Here is a 26,505-nt window from a genome sequence, read left to right on the forward strand (position 1 = left end):
TCAAAGAATTATGCTCAAATCTGCTACTTCCATGTTACAATTGTCACTCGTAGAATTTTCAGCAGATAGTAGAAGGATCTCACCATGCAACTGGAGACTGAGTTTATCTCTCTTTTTACCTAATTTCTACTCTACCAAGTGACTCCCTGTTTTCTGACTTTCCTCTTCTATGATACAGACATCGATTGATCTTTGATTCCTTCCAGTAATGAATAAATGAAAGTTGCAGGTCTGTACAAAATAGGGAGATAAGGTTTCTGATTTTACTAATTAGGTGACAAATTCAAATTAATGCATACAAATTTTCCAATTGCAAATTTTTTTCACATATTTTGTATAAAAATTGAAATTTACTGTAATAATTTATTTAAATTTGGTAGAATGCTTTATCAAAAATTAATTTACAGGTTTATATTAAGATTTCATAGTATTCTGGATTTCTTTTGAGAAATTCCATATATAGAAAATACATTTAAACACAAAAGATATATATTTTAAGTGGAAGAAATCTGAACATCTGAAAATACAGAAATGGTTAATTATAATCTGGCATCTTTACCAGGTGGAAATAAATGTTCTTGAGTTAGTAAGGGTGCTGATTTAAAAGTACTTGTGTCACCAGGGCAATCTTGTATATTTCAAAATAACTATTAAACAAATTATAACAAGTAATTCGATTATTGGCCTATGCTGCTGCTTAGGTGCTTCAGTCATATCTAACTCTGTGAGACCCTATGGACTGTAGCCCACCAGGCTCCTATTTCCATGGGATTCTCCAGGCAAGAGTATTACAGTGGGTTGCCATGACTTCCTCCACAGGATCTTCCCAAGCCAGAGATCTAACCCTGGTCTCCTGAATTGCAGGCAGATTCTTTACCACTGAGCTACCAGGGAGCCATAAAAGTGAAAGTGAAAGTCACCTATAAAACACTGGCCTATTAAAACATTTTAAACTTTGTAATGTACTCAGGGGGGTGAAAAAAAAGTATTAATCATGATCTAAATGGTCCTTCTAAGGCCAGGTGACTGACTGACACTGAATAGGAGAGCCCACCCAAAAAAAGAATGCATAGAAAAATATGTATATACTGCTGCAAATCTTGTAATAAATAATTTCAGACATAGTATTCATTCAAAGAACATTGTCTTTTATTATAGATCAAATATTTAGGCAAGTACATAATAAGGTTATTAACTGAAAAATGCCTTGATCTAATACATTGAATTATTAAAAAAAAAGAAAAAAGAAAAAGTGTTAATAATATTGTATTTTGGAAACATATTTATGTGACTTACCAGTTTTTTGCATGCTTCCATCCACTTTTAATTTCCTTGATTAAAAGTTAATCTCATTGTTGATCCTGGAGAAGGCGATGGCAACCCACTCCAGTACTCTTGCCTGGAAAATCCCGTGGACGGTGGAGCCTGGTAGGCTGCAGCCCATGGGGTCACTAGGAGTCTGACACGACAGAGTAACTTCACTTTCACTTTTCACTTTCATGCATTGGAGAAGGAAATGGCAACATACCAGTGTTCTTGCCTGGAGAATCCCAGGGATGGGGGAGCCTGGTGGGCTGCCATCTATGGGTTTGCACAGAGTCAGACACAACTGAAGCGCTTAGCAGCAGCAGCAGCATTGTTGATCCAGAGTATCTGTTTACAGGAAAAAAAAAAAAAAGAGCAGAATAGCAAACATATAACAGAAGAAAATGTGGTTGTAAAGGCTAAAAAACTGCATTTTTGAGAATCAATTTCACTCTCCTTGAAACTAATTTCCAGTGTTTATTTAATGTGTAGGTATTATTAGCTTTAGCTTTTACTTTGGTGTAAGTTTCATTTCTGTCACTTTTCAGCTCTGTGACCCTGGAATCTTAATTTCTGATTTTAAAAATAAAATTTTTTGTGCTTATTCCTTCCTATCTTACAAAATGTAGTGATTTTTAAAATAAGTGAAATAGAAAGTGTAAGAAATTATATAAAATGAAGATATAAGGATGAACTGTATGCTTCTCTTTTGGATACTGTTCAAGAATAAAAATCTCTAAAGCTTTTAAAAATTATTAATACATAAAAATGTGTTGTAGTTAAGAATTGGAATTTTAATTAAAAATAATAGTTTCTCTTTGACAATGTCATCTCTCTTGTGGCATAATTCAATACTTTTCATGAATAATTCCTCAAAGCTTTAAAGAGTTTAGTTTTTACTTGTTATAACAGTTTGTATACAAAAGAAAAAAAGTATTAGATTTTTATTTGATGAAAAGATTACCATTATATGCAAATGTATAGTATGTCAGAAATGGTAAAAAAAATATTTTAATCTAGAAATATACTAATCTAGAAGACATAACAGACAGAGGGGTTGTAAACAAAACAAGATTTTTTAAACCAAGGGCCTTTTTACTTTCCCTCTGAAGTAAGCACTTTTCTTAGCAATCTACTTTCATCTACAAGAGAAAAAATTTCCAGAGGCTTTAAAGATAATGTAATTCAATTCTTTTGTTTTAGAAATGAAGAAGCTAAGGGAGAGGAGATAAGTGATTTTTCCATAGTCACGCCATGAATTTCTGGAGTAATTTCAATGAGAGAGCAAGGAATATGACCAACCAAGTCCTTCCATTGCAGTCAAAACTGCAGTGTTGTGGAGTAAGAGGTAGACCCATGGATATTTAGGAATAGGCTTTTGGCTCAGAATGATTAAAGAGTGTATGAATGTGTATTTTAATAAATTTCAGTCTTCCAAGTCAGAAAATTAGCTAACAATTTTGAGTAAAACTTGCAAGCCCTTACCTCATATTTAAGACTTTCTTTTAGATTTTTCAGATATTGCCAATAAATTTTCACAAAATGTGGTGTTCTGACATAAAATAATGATATTTTTGATACCAGCTTATATCATGCTTCTGAAAACATAAATCCCAGAAGGCAGAATAAGTTAGCCATTCTTGTAAGTCAAACCTGTCCATGGGCCTGCTGCTAAACATGTAGCATATCTCTTACAAATTAAGGTTATATTCATTAGTTCATATTCCTCTATTAAATGCTTTCCATTTGCCCCAGATATCAATAGCCAAGCATTTGTCACACTCAAATGTATGTAGGAACAAGCAGACTTCACAGAGGTTTGTCCAATTTAACATGGCTTTGTGACTGCAGCCATGAAATTAAAAGATGCTTACTCCTTGGAAGGAAAGTTATGACCAACCTAGACAGCATATTAAAAAGCAGAGACATTACTTTGCCAACAAAGGTCTGTCTAGTCAAGGCTATGGTTTTTCCAGTAGTCATGTATGGATGTGAGAGTTGGACTGTGAAGAAAGCTGAGTGCTGAAGAATTGATGCTTTTGAATGTGGTGTTGGAGAAGACTCTTGAGAGTCCCTTGGACTGCAAGGAGATCCAACCAGTCCTTCCTAAAGGAGATCAGTCCTGAGTGTTCATTGGAAGGACTGATGCTGAAGCTGAAACTCCAATACTTTGGCCATCTGATGCGAAGAGCTGACTCATTGGAAAAGACCCTGATGCTGGGGAAGATTGAGGGCAGGAAGAGAAGGGGATGACAGAGGATGAGATGGTTGGATGGCATCACCGACCCAATGGACATGAGTTTGGGTAAACTCCAGGAGTTGGTGATGGACAGGGAGGCCTGGCATGCTGCAGTCCATGGGGTCACAAAGAGTCGAACACAACTGAGCAACTGAACTGATCTGAACAAGCTTTACAGTGTCACTTTTCCTTATATAGCCCTTGGCCATAACAGGAGAGTGAAAAGAAATTAGTCCAGTATTTTTTATGTTTTCCACTCCTCATATGATCTCACTCCTGTGCTCCTTCTTCCGGTAAAGTATAGAAAACTCTAAGGCTGTTATCAGTGATTTGCATAGCCAGTTTAGTACTCTTGCCTGGAAATCACTGCCAGGTCATATGGTTGGATTTATACAACTGACATTTGATATAACTCTGATTTTATTTTCCAAGCATGCTCAGAGAAAGAAAATAATAACCACAAAACTGATCTATTGAATTTATAAAATCTCCCTATGACTTAGTATGTAATTAGTTATTGTGATGCTTATCTCTAATCTTCACAAAATTGTGAGGAATAAAATGTATTAATTGACAACATCATTAGCATCCTTATTTAAATAAGGAAACTGAAACACAAGATCACATGTAATATAAAGAACAGAGCTGGGATTCATTTCCATTTGTTTCAGAGTCCAATGCCTGCACTTTTCTACTGTAACACTCATAGGAACAAAAGCTATCGAGACAGCCTTTATCAAATATCTTTTAAACATCTAAATGTTTATTCTATTTTTAAATCTCTAGAGAAAAAATTCAGTTTACCAATGATATAGCTAGAATTCACAATGCCAGCAGTCTTTTAGTCATAAGGCAATAATAGCTATCAGTAAACATTTACAGGAAGATTTTTTTTTTTTTTTTTTTTGGCTTCAGTGTAAGACAAATACTTTGTAATCTAACCTAAGTCCATAGTTTTGTATATGTACACACACACACACATACACAAAATGCATATTTGTGTTTGTTTTTTAATCTCGAACAGAATATATGTTTGTGTTGTACATATGTAAATTATAGGTTATTATGCAAGTATATAGTATATATTAGTATATATATAGAGATAGAATATATAGAGTATTAGTATCAAGTACAGAGAAGGCAATAGCACCCCACTCCAGTACTCTTGCCTGGAAAATCCCATGGATGGAGGAGCCTGGTGCGCTGCAGTCCAGGGGGTCGCTAAGAGTCGGACACGACTGAGCGACTTCTCTTTCACTTTTCACTTTCATACATTGGAGAAGGAAATGGCAACCCACTCCAGTGTTCTTGCCTAGAGAATCCCAGGGATGGGGGAGCCTGGTGGGCTGCCACCTATGGGGTCTCACAGAGTGGGACACAACTGAAGTGACTTAGCAGCAGTAGCAGTATCAAGTATATATTAATAATATGACCTTTCATTTTAAATTGATTTCCCATATTTTTTGTCTGTAGCATAAGTAATTCAAATTAATTTCTTCTTCCTACAAAGATTTAATTTGTAACATCTTAGTTATGCCCTAATGAGTACTCTACTTTTGTCTCTCTTCCATTTTCCAATTTGTTACAGAAATTGAATTAGTCAATAATAATCCATTTTCCACAAATCAGTAATGACAGTTATACTCAAATGACAATTATACTTATTCACATCTGGATTCTGTTTTTTAAGATCAGTATATTGTCTAGGTATGTAAACTAAGCTTGCTGGCTGACAGTGTTTATTTTCCTGCACTCCTCATTCATGGAAGTTAAAAGGAAATGGACAGTGTATCCTTTCCCATATTCTATTCTCAGTCATTTCATTAGGTTTTAATGACGTCTTTTGTAGAACTGGTTAGACAGACTAGAGGTGAGTGAGGCCCAAAGGCTTGTGCAGTATTTTATGGTTTAGAAATGTGAAGACGGAAGCTTTTGCTGGCAAATATTTAGTGTTAGGTGATATTTTTCAGACTTTTTAGGGAAAATCTAGGATCAATACATTTGTAACGAGTAAAGGAATAATGGCCTTTCCTGGTGAAAAGAATCCACCTGCAATGCAGGAGACCCAGGTTTGATCCCTGTGTTGGGAAGATCTTTGAGTCAGAGAAATGTGGCTTCACTTAAAGTCTGTGTCTGTATATTTTAAAAGGTTCATGTTCTCAGAATTCCTTAAACATTCAGATTGTATAACTGTATTTTCTTCATACTTCATATTATTTAAAGTTGAATTTTCTAAATCCCAGAGTCCAGGAAGTGATTCCTGTTTGGCTATGTAATTTTTTCCAAGAGGAAAATATTTTTTTAACTTGTGGTATTTTTGCAGTTTTAAAATATATTTTACGCATTATTTAATCACTTTTATCTTTTTCTTCATTATAAAATGGGCATATAGTTAGAAGTCAATATCAAATATATATAATTGATAAAGGAAAATATGTACCATAATGTGCTAGTCATTTGTATGTCTTTGGCTAACCTTAGAATTCCAATACATTTTTAATGAAATTTAGCACTTTTTAGTCAGAATATTGTGTTTAGGTCAGTTTTATAGAGTACTATAGATGACTTATGGAGAAGGCAATGGCAACCCACTTCAGTATTCTTGCCTGGAAAATCCCGTGGATGGAGGAGCCTGGTGGGCTGCAGTCCATGGGGTCGCGAAGAGTCAGACACGACTGAGCGACTTCACTTTTACTTTTCACTTTCATGCATTGGAGAAGGAAATGGCAACCCACTCCAGTGTTCTTGCCTGGAGAATCCCAGGGACGGCAGAGCCTGGTGGGCTGCCATCTATGGGGTCGCACAGAGCCGGACATGACTGAAGTGACTTAGCAGCATAGATGACTTAATATAAAAAGTTATTTTGTTAATCTACTGTGCCAAAGAATTGATGCTTTTGAACTGTGGTGTTGGAGAAGACTCTTGAGAATCCCCTGGATTGCAAGGAGATCCAACTAGTCCATCCTAAAGGAGATCAGTCCCGGGTGTTCATTGGAAGGACTGAGGCTGAAGCTGAAACTCCAATACTTTGGCCACATCATGCAAAGAGTTGACTCGTTGGAAAAGACCCTGATGCTAGGAGGGATTGGGGGCAGGAGGAGAAGGGGACAACAGAGGATGAGATGGCTGAATGGCATCACCTACTCGATGCAAGTGAGTTTGAGTAAACTCTGGGAGCTGGTGATGGACAGGGAGGCCTGGTGTGCTGCGATTAATGGGGTTGCAAAGAGTCGGACAGGACTGAACGACTGAACTGAACTGAACTGTGTCATTAATGAGTCCATTAACAACTGTTATATTATTAACTTTTTCATTATTTATCATAGAAGCTGTATTTATTTTGTCTTTTAAAATTAATACTCTTGGAGAGAGGCATTTCAAAATAGGACAAAAAGCTAAGGATAAATCTCAATATACTAAAAACTTCATGAGATATTTGGAGGAACTCTATTTGGTGGACAGTTTTAAATAATCTTTAAATTTTTATAATTATGTAGATAAGTAAATGTGGTCATAAATATGTGAAATCATATAATATAAAATTCTTATTAGAATTTTAAATGCAGAGATTTTTATTAGTTTTTCCATAAATACATTCCCAGAGCCAACAACACTGTCAGGTAACTGGCAAGTACTCTATATAAATAATGGTTAAATGAAATAATTTAAATAATTCTCTAGTTGAATGACTTGAATTTAAGATGAACTGCCTTTGGGATGAATAATATTAACATATTAATGTATTGTTTAGGGTTAAGTCATGTGCTGTGCTGCATTTAGTCACGTCTGACTCTTTGTGACCCCATGGACTGTAGCCCACCAGGGTCCTCTGTCCATAGGGATTCTTCAGACAAGAACATTGGAGTGGGTTGCCATGCCCTCCTCCAGGGGATCTTCCCAATCCAGGAATTCAGCCCAGGTCTCCTGCATTGCAGGCAAATTCTTTACCATCTGAGCCACTAAGGAAGCCCAGGGCTAAGTTATAGGGAATAAAAATTTCTTCTAGCTACTTTTAGTATAAAAGGATATCCTATTGAGTCCTAATAACTTACAGAATTATTAGAAAGACTAAAGAAGGTGACTCTAGGTTAATCTTTCAAGAAATGATTCCAGATGCTGTGTTGTAGAACCAAGCCACCAAGAAAGCCACTTCTATGAAAACCAGAATGTTCATAAAATCTCCACAACCACCTGATGGTAGTGATCAGGATACCACATCTACAGTGACATTTGCCAGCAGAAAAGAGCTGAAGTATGCCCTCCATGTCAGTTCTGCCATGCAAATTTGTTAAAAGGATAGCAAAAGTAACAAAATTTAAATCTTCAGTATCTTGAAGTTTAGAAAATATTATTTTTCTGCCTTTGCAAGATGATCATTTTGGGTTTGGAAAGAGGATATTAAGCGTCCTGTATCTGTTTATTTTTAAAAATTTTTTGTAATATCTATTTTTGCATACTTTGTAATTTTCATCTCATACTAGCAAGTTATTGTGCTTATATAGTATAATAGTAGTAGTGTTAGTCACTCAGTTGTGTCTAACTCTTTGTGACCCCATGGACTGTATCCCACCAGGCTCCTCTGTCCATGGGCTTCTGCTGGCAAGAATACTGGAGTGGCTTGCCATTTCCTTCTCCAGAGGATCTTCTGGACTGAGAATTGAAACTGGGTCTCCTGTATTGCAGATTCTTTACCATATGAGCTACAGGGATCAATAAATAACATTATTGAAGTGCATGCTAAAACTTTTTAAACATGCAACATCAGGAGTTTGTGTATTACCTGTCTAGAGAAAGGAGGAAAATAGCAAAATCTTGAGAGATCATTGTGTTCTCATAGGGCAACTTACCTAAGTTGAACACATAACATTATCACACATATTTACTCCTGTAGAATATAAGTCGGAGAAGGCAATGGCACCCCACTCCAGTACTCTTGCCTGGAAAATCCCATGGGTGGAGGAGCCAGTAGGCTGCAGTCCATGGGGTCGCTAAGAGTTGGACACGACTGAGCGACTTCACTTTGACTTTTCACTTTCATGCATTGGAGAAGGAAATGGCAACCCACTCCAGTGTTCTTGCCTGGAGAATCCCAGGGACAGGGGAACCTGGTGGGCTGCCGTCTATGGGGTCACACAGAGTCGGACACGACTAAAGTGACTTAGCTTAGCTTAGCTTAGAATATAAGTTCCTGCATGTAGAGGACATGTATTAGTCAACTAATTCTGTCTAAGGGTCATAGTGCATACTCATTGTTTATTAATGAGTGAGCCCAAAGTTTGAAGAGCTGTCATGGAGAAGAAGGAATAAAATTGTTTTTCTTTGGACTTCCCTGGTGGCTCAGTGGATAAGAATCTGCCTGCCAATTCAGGGGATATGAATTCCACATCCAGTGGGACAACTGAGTCTGTGCACCACAACTACTGACCCCGTGCTCTAGAGCCCTCGAGCTGCAACTGCTGAACCCACACACCACAACTGTTTGGAGCCTGCACACTCTAGAGCCCATGGGCCACAACTAATGAGCCCCTGTGTCACAACTACTGAAGCCCATGTACCCTAGAGCCAGAAAGCTGTAACTGCTGAACCCATGTGCTGTAACTATTGAAGCTCATCCACCTAGATCCTGTGTTCTGCAACAAGAGAAGCCACCACGAGGAGAAGCCTGTGCACTGCAACTAGAGAGTAACCCCCCTCTCTGCAACTAGAGAAAGCCTGCATGCAGCGATGAAGACCCATCACAGCCATAAATAAAGCAGTCTGTAAAAATATTATTTTGCTTTACTCCAACCTATAGTACTAGAAGGAGTAGTTCATGATTAGGGGATAAACATATGAACTGGAGTTTTCTAAGTATCAGAGTTTTCTAAAGTTGAATAGATTGCCATAATAGGCATCATTTCAGTAGAAAATGAGTGATCATCTACTAGGGATGTTGCAGAAAAGATTCTGTTTAGGTGGCTGAACTAGATGAATGAGTTTAAATTCTAAAGTCTCCTTAAATTTTCTGATCTTATTATTATAAAATTATTTTTTGGAAAAAGTCCAAGTATAAAAAAGGGAACTTTTTTTTGTTCATACGTCAGCCCAAAAACTTGAGATAAAAATTAGAGTCAGGACTATGATGCAATAGGCATAAAGAATGAAAATAAGGCTGAAAAACATGCTGGCTCTAGATGGTAAGATTCTTGTAGGAATACATTGCTAATTTCTATGCTGGGGGACTTCCACATTCCAGTCTTTAAAAATTCAAAACCATGTATCACTACTATGCTTAAACCTCAAAATATCACATTCAAGATGCGTCTGTCTCCATCAAGTAAACTTTGGAGTGTATCCCACTTAAGAAAATATCAGACACATGCAGGATGTGACTCATGTCTCCCTTCAAAATTACATGTGGAATCTTTATAGAAAGAAAGATTATATATGTCTCAAGCTCTGAGACACTTTAAATTAGTAATTGTAATACTTTAAATCTATGCAAATAACAAGACCCTGACATGGTACATAATCCATTTGTCTTTCCTCAAAGAGACAGAAAATAACTAAGTAACTTAATCAAAGAATCCTGCCATGACAGTAGCAGACAAAGCAAACACACCTGTCTTCCTTATCTATCATTAACTGAGTTTGAGTTCATAGTAGACCTATCAACACTTGACAGATCTAGCCTGATTTTTGCTAGGCACACAGGTCAGTTTATTTACCTTTTATGTGATATACACTTTTAATTTAGAAAATACAATCATTGCAAAAATATTAAAACAATTATATAATGTGAATACGTTTACACTTCTTTCTCGATGAAATAATAAAATTCTGTTATATTACATCAATAACTATATTCACAAGCTTAGTAGGGTGAAAATAGTAGAAATTATTACTTTTATTACTTATTCCATTCTGGTCAGATAATAAGATTAATGATTAAATAGATTGCTCCCATTTCTATTACCTGTCATACTAAGGCTGAAGTCAGTGCACTCTTTTTTTTTTTCTTTTTTTCTTGACTTTTTTTTTTTACATATTTTCTTGACACAAAATCAAATGCCCATTTTTTGAAGAGTGAAGACACTCCTGAAAATGTCCCTGTTTTGAATGGTTTAAAAAAAAACAAAACTCTCTTTATAGATACCATTACTAACAGAAATTTGTAATTTTCCTGATAAATATGTGGGAGAGAAGACATTAATAATGTATTTTCCTACTCCTTTTTGTAGGATTGGCATAAAAGCAATAGAAACACTGCTCAATGGTTAGAGATTATGCAGAAATGTGGCCTTCACATGGATTTCCCATTGTGGTGCCAAGATGCCCCAGGGAGAATGTTTACTGGAGGTTGCAAGAGGTAAACATATTGGGATATATAATTCAAATTATTTTAAAATGGAACAGAAAGCCTATCCAGTTATACATAGATGGAGTGATAAAATTGGCCTGGAATCAAGTTTGAGAATATGTTAAGGAAGCAATTCTGGATGAAGGTTGTGAACAAAATATGTGCGTCAATTTTCATTGATTGCTCTATGCTTAGTACTTGCTTAAGTGAGTAACTACAAGAACAGGGATGATCTGTGTTTAATTTAAAATCATCTAAAGTATTTAAAATATAATGTTAAGAAACCAAATTTTACATGTAGAAGTTCTGTGGAGCAATTTGAGCAATTAGGGAAGAATATTTATTTCATTATATTTTATCAAACATTTTACATTTACTGACTTGATATGTCTACTTCACTTTTCCTTCAGTGAGGCCATATTATTTATGTCTAATACCTTTGTCTTTATCACTTATTGTATATTCTTTTTTCATTATCTATTATTATTATTATGTATCTATTTGAAGGTCTCAGCTCTTTTTGTCAGTAGTTGTTACAGTTTTCCAACTAACAACTGATTCCTGATGGATCCCCAGTACTGTATTTCCAATGATTTAGCAGAATATAGGGAGATAAAGTATGTTGAGTATCTGCCATGTGCCAAAAATTAACTATGTATTAATATATGTAATAGTATATATATATATATATGTGTGTGTGTATATATATATATGTATAAATAATTTATATATCTACCTTGTTTAATTCCAACCAACTGCAGTTCTGCAAGTCTAGCATCATTTTTTTATGACTTGCATTCCTTTGGTACCAGTAAGATTCTTTTAAATAAATATTACAGTACAAATGATTTTTTTCTTACATCTAAGAAAAATCTTAATAAATATGGCCCATATGTGAAGAGTTGACTCATTGGAAAAGACTCTGATGCTGGGAGGGATTGGGGGCAGGAGGAGAAGGGGACGACAGAGGATGAGATGGCTGGATGGCATCACTGACTCGATGGATGTGAGTCTCAGTGAACTCTGGGAGTTGGTGATGGACAGGGAGGCCTGGCGTGCTGTGATTCATGGGGTCGCAAAGAGTCGGGCACGACTGAGCGACTGATCTGATCTGATCTGATCTGATCCTTTTCAGGGCAGGAACTCCAGTCTTTATAATCATCACTCAGAAATTTTTAAAGTAATCCAAATGTGAAACTACAACCATTTTTTAAAATGTCTTGGAGGAAAAAGTATACAATAGAGAAAAGATAGTATCTTTAGTAAGTGATGCTGGGAAAACTGGACAGCTACATGTAAAAAGAATGAAATTAGAACAGTCTCTATACCTTATACAAAAATAAAATAGATCAAATGCCTGAATGTAAGACTGGGTCCTATAAAACTCTGAGAGAAAAACATAGGTAAAACCTTATTTGACATAAATCACAGCAGTATCTTTTTGGATTCACCTCCTAGCATAATGAAAATGAAAAAAAAAATAATAATAAATGAATGGGACTCAATTAAACTTAAAAGCTTTTTTCCCAGCAAAGAAAACCATAAACAAAATGATAAGACCACCTGCAGAATGGAGAGTGCAAACAGGAGAAAGACAAGGGATTAATTTCTAAAATATACAGTTTATTCCACTTAATACCAGAATAATAAACAACCCCATCAAAAAATGAACAGAAGATCTAAATAAACATTTCTCCAAAGAATACATACAGATGGCCAACAGGCACATGAACAAATTATCAGTATTGCTAATTATTAGAGAAATGCAAATCAAAACTACAATGAAGTATCACCTCACTCACCAGTCAGAATGGCAGTCATCAAAAAGTCTACAAACAGTAAATGCCTGAGAAAGTGTGGAGAAAAAGGAACCCTCCCTACATGGTTGGTAGGAATGTAAATCGGAATAGCTACTATGGAGAACAATAAAAAGTGTCCTTTAATTTCTAGAAATAGAAGTACCGTATGATTCTGCAGTACCATTCCTGGGCATATATCCAGAGAAAAACATAATTCAAAAAGATACAGGTACCCCAGTGTTCACTGAATAGCCATCAAGATATATATTTATGTATATATAGAATAGAATATTACTCAGCCATAGTGTGAGTTAATGCCATTTGCAGCAACATGGATGGACCTAGAGATTATCATACTATGTAAGATAAGTCAGAGAAAGACAAACATTATATGATATTGCTTATATGTACAAGTACAAGCAAACTTATTTACAAACCAGAAATATACCCACAAACATAGAAAGCAAATTTATGGTTACCAAAGAGGAAAAGAATGAGGGATACATTAGGAGTCTGGGACTAATGTATATACACTACTATGTAATAGATGAACAGCAAGGGCCTACTGTATAGCACAGGAAGCTATATTCAATATTTCATAATAACTATAAGGGAAAATATTAACACTATATATATAGTGTGCATATTATATAATATATCTATATGCATACAACTGAATCACTATACTGTACAGCTAAAACTAACACAACATTGTAAATCAATTTTATTCCAATAAAAAATAATAAAATAAAATGTCTCATATTCTCCAGTTTTCTACTACAGTGTAACTCATTGCAGCTTTGCATCTCATTCCTCAGAAGAACCTTGTCCTCATCTTCTGCCTTATAACACTACCACCAGACTCTCAATCAGTAGTCCTTCCCTGATCTACATGTTCAGGCCTTGTATAATCTTAATTCTAAAAACCATGGGCTTCAGGAGTAATAAAGACAATTCCATACCACTGATCCACTGGACTATATTCATAGTAACTTCCTCAGATGAGGTTTTGAAAATGATTCCTGACCTACTTCTAAACAGAAAAGTTCTCTTAAACTAATTGTGTACATCTACTTTAGAAATTATCAGTGTTTAAATTTAGATAGTAAGTCAGTTATTTGTGTATATTGTAAGAAAATGGGTATATAGATATATAAATACATCATTTTTTGATACTAAAGGTTGCATTACAAAAACAATATTGGGCCTAATTAATGGTTAAATGGAATTTCCTAATGCATCTATTTCCAGACTTTCCAAATATTACTTTTTGAGTATTATGTCTAAAATTATTCTTATATACCTTTAGCAGTGGCTTGTACGTAGCTATAAACATGTAATTATGGACTTTTTAAATAAACTAGCTGTCAGCAAATTTCACCTAAAAAACTGTACTAATTGACCTTTGGTTTACGTGTGTATCTGCTTTTATGTCTAAACTTAGCTTTGATTGTGTTCCCAACATATTCATTACAGAATTTTTACTATTCTGTTAGGTATTATTTCTGTGAGTTCTGTAAAATTATTAACTAAATTCTTAGTGTGAATTAGTTGTTTTTGCTTTGGTTATGCCATTCGTCTACTTGTTAAAAATGCCTATTTCAAATTTTTCTTGAGTCCTTTGTGGTTTTTTGGTGGCCTTTTAAGTGAAAATAAAATTAATTTATTCATAACAGAAAATAGGTTCATGAAGAAAACTTATTTTTTATTTCAGTGAGAAAGTAACAGCAGGAAGGTATAGTATAGGAGTGAAACATAAGAAAATGATAAACTATCCTAACAATATATTCAAGTTACTTTATCTCACCTTTTCTATCTTTGTTCTTTCATCATTGTCAAAATGTCTTCTCTGTTTAAAATTCAGACAGCACAAATGTTTGAATTTTGTTTCTGTGATTATAATGTCTACATATTTAATCAATGCCTGATTAATTTTATATATCATAGCATTGTTTTCACATGATTATATTTTATTTATCTTATACATTATTACTGAAAGTCAAGCTTTGTTGTTAAATAATTCTATTAGTCAGCTAAGGCTTCTATAGCAAAATACCAGTCTTTTAATAGATGGGGCAGATGAAATAATATAAATTTATTTTCTCACAGTTCTTCTCACAGAAGTCCAAGATCAAAGTGTTGGCAGGGATGATTTCTGGTGAGGTGTCTCTTCTTGACTTGTAGGCAGCCAAATTCTGTCTATTTTTCTGTATTGAATCACTCTTGGTGTTTCTTATTCTTATGAGGACAAAGGTTCTGTTGTATCAGGGCTTGCTAAACTAAATGCTTTTCCCCTAAATTCATATGTTGAAGCCTAATTCTCAGTGTGGTGGTATTTGAAGATTGTGATTAGGTCATGAGTGTTTGGCATGAGTAACATTATCATCCTTATAAAATGCAGAACTCCTTTGCACTTTAGGGCCATCTTAGGACGCTGTGAGAAAACAATCATCCATGAACTATAAAGTAAGAAGCAAATATTCAATTCTCTAGCATCTTGATCATAGACTTGCTAGCGTCCATAATTTTTAGTAATAGATATTTGTGGTTTTTAAGTCACCCAGTGTTACTTGTGTTATAGCAAGCCAAGCAGATTAAGGCAGGGCCACACACTTAGGATTCTCATTTAACTTTAATAGCTCATGGAAGGCCCTATCTCTAAATACAGTCGCATTGAGGGTTAAGCTTCAACATGTAGATTTTTGGGGGGCCACAGTTCAGTCCAAAAGAGTACTATGTTCCTGAAATATTGCTACTGGAATATGTCCCTATTGTATTATACAATTATCATCACACTTTCCTTTCATCACTTCAAGGCAAATAGATGGGGAAACAGTACAAACAGTGGCGGACTTTATTTTCGGGGGCTCCAAAATCACTGCAGATGATGACCGCAGCCATGAAATTAAAAGACACTTACTCCTTGAAAGGAAAGTTATGACCAACCTAGATAGCATATTAAAAAGCATTACTTTGCCAACAAAGGTCATCTAGTCAAGGCTGTGGTTTTTCCAGTAGTCATGTATGGATGTGAGAGTTGGACTATAAAGAAAGCTAAGCATGGAAGAATTGATGCTTTTGGACTGTGGTGTTGAAAACTCTTGAGAGTCCCTTGGACTGCAAGCAGATCCAACCAGTCGATTCTAAAGGAGATCAGTCCTGGGTGTTCATTGGAAGGACTGATGTTGAAGCGGAAACTCCAATACTTTGGCCACCTGATGCGAATAGCTGACTCCTTTGAAAAGACCCTGATGCTGGGAAAGATTGAGGGCAGGAGGAAAAGGGGATGACAGAGGATGAGATGGTTGGATGGCATCACTAACTCAATGGACATGAGTTTGGGTAAACTCTGGGAGTTGGTGATGGACAGAAAGGCCTGGTGTGCTGTGGTTCATGGGGTCGCAAAGAGTCAGACACGATTGAGCAACTGAACTGAACTGAATCTGTTTCATATATACTTTAACTCATATTGTATGAGAAATATTTTAATATATATCATTTTTAATATCTTGATGAGATTTTAAAGAGGAACCCCTGATCAGTTATATCATTGTTATTTTTCAATGGCATTTATAAAGAAATAATGCTCTTAAGTCATTGTCACTAGATGACAGAACTACCACTTGCTGAGGAGCAATGCCTGGTGATTTGATAATGATCCTTGATGTAATCAAATGGCGTGTATTTATATATATATATATATATCATATATGTATATAAAGACACAATTCAGTGAAATCAATTAATTCATATTTCATATAAACTCAGCAGTGGCCACAGGACTGGAAAACGTCAGTTTTCATTCCAATCCCAAAGAAAGGCAATGCCAAACAGTGCTCAAACTATCGCACAATTGCACTCATCTCACACGCTAGTAAAGTAATGCTCAAAATTCTCCAAACCAGGCTTCAGCAATATGTGAACCGTGAACTTCCTGATGTTCAAGCTGGTTTTAGAAAAGGCAGAGGAACCAGAGATCAAATTGCCAACATCCACTGGATCATGGAAAAAGCAAGAGAGTTCCAGAAAAACATCTATTTCTGCTTTATTGACTATGCCAAAGCCTTTGACTGTGTGGATCACAATAAACTGTGGAAAATTCTGAAACAGATGGGAATACCAGACCATCTGATCTGCCTCTTGAGAAATTTGTATGCAGGTCAGGAAGCAACAGTTAGAACTGGACATGGAAGAACAGACTGGTTCCAAATAGGAAAAGGAGTACGTCAAGGCTGTATATTGTCGCCCTGCTTATTGAACTTATATGCAGAGTACATCATGAGAAACGCTATGCTGGATGAAGCACAAGCTGGAATCAAGATTGCTGGGAGAAATATCAATCACCTCAGATATGCAGATGACACCACCCTTATGGCAGAAAGTGAAGAGGAACTAAAAAGCCTCTTGATGAAAGTGAAAGTGGAGAGTGAAAAAGTTGGCTTAAAGCTCAACATTCAGAAAACGAAGATCATGGTGTCTGATCCCATCACTTCATGGGAAATGGATGGGGAAACAGTGGAAACACTGTCAGACTTATTTTTTGGGGCTCCAAAATCACTACAGATGGTGACTGCAGCCATGAAATTAAAAGACACTTACTCCTTGGAAGGAAAGTTATGACCAACCTAGATAGCATAAGCAAAAGCAGAGACATTACTTTGCCAACAAAGGTTCGTCTAGTCAAGGCTATGGTTTTTCCTGTGGTCATGTATGGATGTGAGAGTTGGACTGTAAAGAAGGCTGAGCGCTGAAGAATTGATGCTTTTGAACTATGGTGTTTGAGAAGACTCTTGAGAGTCCTTGGACTCCATTCTGAAGGAGATCAGCCCTGGGATTTCTTTGGAAGGAATGATGCTAAAGCTGAAAGTCCAGTACTTTGGCCACCTCATGTGAAGAGTTGACTCATTGGAAAGGACTCTGATGCTGGGAGGGATTGGGGACAGGAGGAGAAGGGGACAACAGAGGATGAGATGGCTGAGTGGCATCACTGCCTCGATGGACGTGAGTCTGAGTGAACTCCAGGAGTTGGTGATGGACAGGGAGGCCTGGCGTGCTGCGATTCATGGGGTCACAAAGAATCAGACACGACTGAACGACTGAACTGAACTGAACTGATCCCTGGATTAAGCCATCAAGAGCCAGAACAATTCATTCAAGTGCCAAGAAGACTATAAGTGTGTAAAATTGCAGAGCATAAAGCCATAGAATGCTTTGGCATCTTTGTGTTCTTTGACTTCCACTGCATCACCCTTATATCTTGACATTGTGGTCTTGGTGTGTGTGTCTGTGTCCCGATTTCCCTTTTTTATAAGGATACCAGTCATATCAAATTGATGGCCTACCCCACTCCAGTGAGACTTCATCATAACTAATTATGTATGCAATGAGCCCACTTCCAAAATTCTTAAGTCTGAGGACTTAAGGCTGCAACATATGAGTTTTGATGAAACACAGTTAACCATAACACAAGGATATTATCAACCAAGATTCTCTGAAAGAATGACACTCCCACTTGCCACCGTGAGCTCTGCCCTTCAGGCAAGCTCATGCACTTTATTTTATTCATTATGTAGATTAATGTATAAATAAAATAAAGTTTAATTCCCTTCTTGATGTAATTAAGAGAGTTCTTGAATTTCTAAAACAAGGAGCATTCATAGATGTATTAAAACACTTTTGAAAATCCCTCCTTACCCCTTGGATTTGAAGATGGGTTATCAAAGTACAGATGTTCATATTGAAAAGCAGTATATCAGGGGAGAGAGTGAATATTACTCCCAGGTTTTTGCAAAATGATTCCCCCAAATAGAAGTACTATAGTAAAGACTTTTTACTCTATAGATTGCTAGGGGTGAGCTAGAAACAGAAAGTCTTCCCCTATAGGAACACAGGGCATAGAAGCATGAATATCTGAATCTTGTGACTTCAGGGTTTGAAACAGATCTTCTAGAATTTTTGAGAGAACTAATGCTAGAACGGGCCAAGAAAAATAATTTTTAATTAATTAATTTATTTATATTTATTTATCTGGGGCTGTGCTGAGTCCCCATTGCTACATGCAGGCTTTCTCTAGCTGTGGCCAGGAGGGGCTACTCTTTGTTGTGGTGTGCAGGCTTCTTAATGAGATGTCTTCTCTTGTTGTGGAGCACAAGCTATAGGCATACAGATTTTGATAGTTGCAGCACGGGCTCTGTGGTTGTGCATATGAACTCTAGAGCATGGGCTTAGTAGTTGTGGCACACAGGTTCAGTTGCTCCACAGCATGTGGAATCTTCTCAGATCAGGGATTAAACTCATGTCCCCTGCATTGACAAGTGGATAGCACTGTTCTACCCAGAAAGTTCAAAAAAGAATGACCCCAGGGTGCAGTAAGTGAATTGGTGAGGCCAAGAGCATTCCAGAGGTTTGAAACTCACTGAAAAGAGGAAGAGAGGCTGGCCTAAGGGAAAACATTTTGCTGGATAATCCTCCTGTATACAGTCCCTCATTCAGTACACTTCTGACTAAAACAAACAAACAAAATAGGCTCCCATGGGAGAGCCTTCATGGGAGAGTCTGAGGCCTCTCAGTTCCAGGAGAGTGTGCCCCAAACCCAAGCCCCTATATTTAACTCTCAAAAGTAGCCTAATTAGAACCTCACTTTTTTTTTTTTTTTTTAAGATTTGGTCTGTAGTGAGTAGCAGACAGCAGTCGTCTGCACTGACCAGCTACTGAAGACAAGTAAGGATTGTCTTATGAAGGCTCTCAGGTGAAGAAGAGCTGATTCTGGGGATTTGTGGGCAAGTGAAAGGAACCACTGGGGTCCATCCTGGGTCCCTGAGTGAATTCATGGCATAGGTAGTGGCTCGTGTGTACCTGGACTCAACAGTGTTTTCTGCAGCTCAGGCCCAACTGCCCTATTTCTGGCTTGTGTAGATTTTAAGTTGTCAGTGTTGGCATGCCTCAGAATCAGGTGGTAAGGTAGTTAAATGATCAGTTTCAGAGATTTTGGCTTAGAATGTTCAGAATCAGTCCATATGGAGAAAATTTATTTTGACATTGCCACATGTGTTAGATTTAGTTTCTGATTTAGTTATTGGACAGTTTGATTAGGTTACTGGACATTATTGTCACTGTTCCACACTTCAATTATGTTTACCACTGCACACTGAATTCATGGAGAAAATATTTACAAAAAATCAACAGAACTTAAAAATTCACCTTTTACCTTTCTCAAACCTAGATCCCTCTTCTGAGTTAATTATTGGTTTATTATGTAGATTTTCCATATCTTTTTTTTTTTTTTTTTTACTTTACAATATTGTGTTGGTTTTGCCATACATCAACATGAATCTGCCACAGGTGTAGGTTTTCAAGATCTTTTCTAATATATTCACATTCTTCTGAATGTTTGAAATATGATTCTGTTTTATTGAGGTGGGTTATTTCATATGTATGGACACTCTATGTATTTCTGGAAATTGTTGAACACAGTTTTACTCTGTCCCAAATTGGATTTTAATCAGTGCAAAAAAAGTAGACATATTACAAAGAACAATGCTTGGAATACTGTATACTTTTACTTTCAATTGAATTTTTAATATGTGAAAGTGATCCCCCAAATCACTTAAAAATGCTATGCTATTTTCTACCAACATTCTAGTGGGAAACTGGATTAATGTAATCGATGTCCAGATGCTGTAATTCTTAAAGTCCTGGTTACTCTGGGAGTGTTCAGACTTTATTGAGTTGATGACAGGATAAACTCTTATTCACTGTGTATTATTACACAGGCATATTATTGACTTTATTACTCTGTTATTAATAGTTGAATTGACATTTTTACAATAAATATTACAGAGATTCATGTTCAATTATAAGAATTTTCTTCTGGAAGCAGAATTTGTGAAGCAGTTATGTTATAGAGAGAAATTTTATAAACCATTATATATTATCTTAGAGACTATTGAAGTGCTGAAAGATGATTATAAATCATGTTGTAAATAAAGCTATTTGCTTTGTTTCTCTAATTTTGGCACATTTTTATATATTATTGTATAGTTATTTATTATTTCCTGTGTGGATGACATCTTAACAGTCTGTAGACTTCTTGAGAGAGGAATATTTATTTCTCTAGTATATCCAAGAGTTAATTCCAATCACTTCTTGTCCTACAATGGCTATAGAAAATGTAAAGTGATTGTTCTATGAAGCATTTTTTATTTGTGAGGTACTTAACACTCAATCCTCAGTGAATCTGTTTGAATGCTGCTTTTTGTGCACTTTAGAAACCTTTCACACCAAATAATGTTAACATCTCATTCAGAAACTAATCTTTTTACACTTAGCACTTGCCAATTTATAAAAAATGTCATATGTCATTGTTTAATATTCCATATTTCCTTTTCTAACTGACACCTGTTTATTTTTATTAGCAGTAGTTTATCTTAACCTCACCCTTATTGGTACCAGCCCTCTTTTTCCCACTACAATGCCACATATAATCCTTTTCTGGACAGGCATTCTGCCTCTCTTCAGAGTATTTAAAGTAGACCATCCCATTTGAGGGTAAAAGCTAGTGACTGTCCTCAGAATGGAGTGTATTTTTACTTTTTAGTTTCTTGCCGACTTCTCTTATTATCTGTGTTTAAGTCATCCAGCTTCTTAATTGGAAATTATTGTTAAGAGCAAATATACAGTTAGACTGACACAGTGGAATGAGTCTTTCCCTGATAAGTTTGATAATGAGGTAATTTTGTGCTTTTGGTAAAAGCAATAAGGTAACTCACTCTAGAGAAATGTTCTTGAGGATTATTTTTTGTTTTTTTTTCTTTCTAGGTGTGGTTTTGTATCTCTGGGCATCTACCAAGTATTAGATAATGTTTGAATAAGAAAGAACCTTATTATAAATCAGGTGTAAGGAACCTGAGATTGCTGGTATTCAACAGATTTGCTAAAGTTAGCATACTTCAGTGTTTTAGCTTCTCCTATTTCCCATAAATGTCAAGGATTTTCTCCATGCCTACACAGTGATATATGTCACCCTTTCTAAGATTAATAATCTTTGCCAATATTGGAGTTGATTTATGCTCTGGCTCTGTTGGCAACAGTCTTCCCTACCCCAGCCCTCATCAGCTACATTGATTGGGTACCAGAGCTTCTCCCAGCCTGCTGGTTAAGCAGATGCTAATGGGCAAATGAGCAACAGCAGGGGGGCATGCTGGGGTGATCTTCATTCATTAGCAACTGTTCAAGCAGCAGGATGAGGGAATCTGCAGATGCTGAGAAAGACTCTAGGATGAACTTGACCTCAAAGGTACTTGTGAACAAAACTTGAATTTTACGAGAAGGTAAGGTTTTCCATGTTTACCAAAACTCCAGTATTCTTGCCTGGAAAACTCCATGGACAGAGGAGCTTGGCAGGCCATAGTCCATGGGGTCCCAAAGGGTCTGACACAACTGAGTGACTAACACTGTCATACATTATCACACACAGAGGATCAAAGGCAGATTTAAGTCACCTGTTAAATCATCAACTTGCCTTCTGAACATTGGAATGCTTATAGAATTGATCCTTCTCCCATTTATCAGATGTTACTTTTTTTTTCTGAAATACTTACAATGCTGTCTTTGAATTTTCTCAGGAAACAGTCTCTGTCCTCATCTCTGGCAGTCAAAGTGTGCTTATATTAAGAGATGATTTTTATTGGATTATTTAGATTGTTATATACAATTATCGTTGATGTTTGAGATTATAAGTAGCTAATTAAAATTGTTATCAGATACCTCTCATTTAAAGCTGGGTCACTGTAATAATTTTCTAGGGCTGTAGTAACAAGTTACCACAAACTTTGTGGCTTGAACAACATAAATGTACTGTCTCACAGTCAGGGGGCCAAAAATCTGCAATCAAGTTGTCACAGGATTGCTTCCGTCTGGAGGATTTGAGGGAGAATCTGTTCAGTGCCTCACTTCTATCTTCTGGGGGTGCTGGCAGTCTTCCTTGGCTTGTCGATGTATCACTCCAATCTCTATCTCTGTCTTCACATGTCTTTCCTCCATGTGTCTCAGTCTTTCTCTCTTTTCTCTTATGAAGATATTTGTCATAGGATTTAGGGCTAAATCTAAATCTATGATGACCTTATCTGATCATCCAAATAAGTTCACATTCACAGATATCTGGAGTTAGGACATGGACATATTATTTGGAAGGACACTATTCGATCCACTAAAATCACTGAATTCTAATGATATACATCAAGAAATGACATAAATACATTATTTAACATAAATGGCTTATTCGTGTTTTTCAAGTCTTTTAAGGCAAGACTAAAAAAACATAGTATGTCTGTGCTTTTTTTAGAGTTGTTTTTTTTTTTAATTTTAAAATTTTAATACATATGTACATTAAAAATTTTATTTTTTTAGAGGTATGCAATTTTAATTTTTTTTTATTTTATTTTATTTAACTTTACAATATTGTGTTGGTTTTGCCATATATCAAAATGAATCTGCCACAGGTATACATGTGTTCCCCATCCTGAACCTTCCTCCCTCATCCCTCCCCATACCATCCCTCTGGGTCGTCCCAGTGCACCATCCCCAAGCATCCAGTATCGTGCATTAAACCTGGACTGGCGACTCATTTCATATATGATATTATACATATTTCAATGCCATTCTCCCAAATCATCCCACCCTCTCCCTCTCCCACAGAGTCCAAAAGACTGTTCTATTTCTCTAAAGACATTAACCACATTCACACCTGTATGTGATGTATGCATGAATTATGAATTAAGTTAAAATTTTAGAATTGAAATAAATTTGTCATGTGCATTTCCTGTTAGAGGCATCTAATTATCATCTGACTGACCCACTATACTGAATTTTGATGTTGTCCAGATATATTCATGTCTTGTCAATTTTTTAGAAGTGAACATTATTCAAATTTATTTTATGTGAACTTAGAGGGAAGTGTTTTGAGCAATATATCCAGTGTTTGTTCATACACATGTCAGCCTTTGCTATTCAGAGTACTCATAACACCAAGAAAGCAATCTGATTCTTATTTCAGGAATGATAATGACTGTGTAAGTTGAGATGAATATACAACCGAAGATTTTATTTTTTGTTGTTAATTTTCTTTTTTAGCTAACCTTCTACAGTGACCATAAAATTCCCAGGAAACCATTAATTTGTAATTACATTCATATTTTCTTCCTGTGTCTCCCTTTGTCTCTTACTGTCTCTCAGAACTGTGTCCCTTGTGTGGCCTCTGTTTTTAAATTCTCAGTTGGTTCAGCTGCTAAAGGGAGAAATAGGTCTGCAGCACACTCCTTGCCAAACACTGGGAGTATAGGTTTCCCATTTTAAATTCGCAAAATGTAGTCCTTCTGGCCCCAGGAGGCTTCAGCTGCTTTACCTTGATGCTGTAATGAGAATATACTGACACATTTTCATTATTAGATCAAAGGAGAAGGACATTACATGAAGTCACTTGCAAATGAAATATAAAAATTGGCTGGAGTGTACACTTTCATTCTCTTTTTCCAGAATCAATAGAGGAAACCAAAGAAAGGAGACACGCAGTCTGAAATTAATATAGCTGGTGAAATCAGACTTAAAGTGGGTCCATTTATTCACAATTAACTTGAATAACTGAAACATAGATTTTATAATTAGAATGTCTTGGAAAATGCAACTTAATTTATAGAAGGGACACACAGAAAAGTTACATGTGAGCCTTATTAGTTTTAGTATTCAATTGTACTATATTCCTGATTTGATAATTCAAGGTGAAATGGTAAAACATTATTTCAAGAGATAATTTTGTCCCCAAATATAATAACATCTTTTTAAAATTGCATATGCCTTTAATCTAAGTAATGTTTTAAAAATATTGCTTTATCTTTAGTGACTGTAATTCAAAGTCAATTAAGTTATTATTCATTACTTCTGTCATTGGTTCATTACTAGTGTCACCAACTGTAACAAATCAACAAAATGTTTTATTACAGAAAGGTGACACTTGTGTTTGTTATATGTTCAGAGTTGATAAGAATATATCAGTCTTCTCAAAGTTATATGCCAATCTTTGATACCTTAGGGCAGTTTCTCTGGAAAAAAAACTGCTTACATTGTAGCAAACTGAGAAGTCTACAATTTGCTCAAGTATTTTTTTTAATTTTTAACCAAATTACAAAACCTAAATGACCTTAGATTTTATTGCTTAGATGTATTTGAAAATAGTGTGTGGCATATTTTGGGAATATACTTACCCATTGACTTTCTTGGTAATACATTTTTTACAAACTCATGTGTCTAAATATACATATTATATATTCTACTTAATATCTGTGCATAACAATTATGCATTTATGGGTGCAAATAATCAAGTTGGTAAGACTCAATAGGTTTATGGTTGTAGTTGTCCTGTTGCTTAACTCAAATGAGTACTATACATTTCCTCCTAGGATCTTTTTTCTCTTAAACCTGACCTGGAGTCACCAGTCTTCGCAGTTGAAAGTCAGTGAAGGAATAATTATATTCAATAGTTATAGGCTCTCTTCCGTATCTGTGGCCTTGCCAAGATATCTATATAGTCATTAGATTTATACAAAATTATAAACAGTATCAAAAGGCTGGCAACCACAGCTTCTTTCTGTGTAATAACAGACTATATCAGAATTGTAGGGGTTCTTATGTAAAGCTCACAAATTCCTTTAATTTCAGAGAGGGATCTTAAGGTGTACTGTAGTGTCATGAAGTCTATTTTCCTAACAAAGAAATTCTCCTTTAATTGAAAGTGAAGAAAGAAGTCAGAAGTAACACCCACTAGTTGGCCTGTGTGTTTCCAGGCATCTTAATAAAGTTTGAATTGTATTTAAAGTAGTTGCTTTGGACATTTGGGATTGAATCAAGATCCTGTGATTTTTTCATGGTTCCTGTTCAGCACTGAAAGGATAAAAGTGTAACTGATATGTGGATTATATGCAATAAATGGGAAATATATATGCAGGCTCCCTAAATCTAACTTTTGTCAAGAAAATGTTAAACAGATATTAAGAATTAAAAAAAATTTTTTTTAAGTTCACAGTCTTTGTGTATACAATTGGAGGGAAAATAATCTAAGTTAATGAAAAATAAGGACTCTGAAAATCCAATAAAATTTCAGTTCAGTTGTCTCCTCTGGAATTCTGCTTCTCATCAAATATTATTTTAGATTACTATTTCCCCAAAATAATTTGATAAAGACAGTTGTAAGTGGAATATTCTATTAAAGAACATTTACCCTAAGGCTAATTACTAAAACAGGGAATGATAATAGCTACTCAGTTACACTGGAATAACTTTTTCATAAGGCAATCTTCATTAAATAATATTAAGGGGACTATTTTCAATGTGAATGAAGAGGTTTCACCATATGATTCATTTTATTCTTAATTACGATCACATGGTTCTATAGGCAGCATAAAGAAAATGTCCACCCAGGATTTCAGTATATTCTTAAAACAAAAGTATTATGAAGTGTGTCATTACTCTACCTTTTTTCCCCCTCATTTGGAGTAGACATTATGACTGTTTAATAATTATACATCTGACACTTTTCCCAATACATAAGAATTAAATTTTCCTAGGCTTCATTTCAGACCCTTTGAAATTTATATTAGTTCTTTAAAGACACTTTACCAATATGCATTTAATTTTATGTTGCAGACCCTTGAAATAGAACCAGATGAAAACAAACCTTGCATGATTTATTGACCTGGTATTACCGTGAGATCACTTAACCTGAATATAAACCCTGAGTTATTTGGGTTTTTTGAGCTGATTGAGAATTTAGA

Source organism: Bos taurus, chromosome 8 (genome assembly GCF_002263795.3).
Source record: "Bos taurus isolate L1 Dominette 01449 registration number 42190680 breed Hereford chromosome 8, ARS-UCD2.0, whole genome shotgun sequence".
Taxonomy (NCBI): domain Eukaryota; kingdom Metazoa; phylum Chordata; class Mammalia; order Artiodactyla; family Bovidae; genus Bos; species Bos taurus.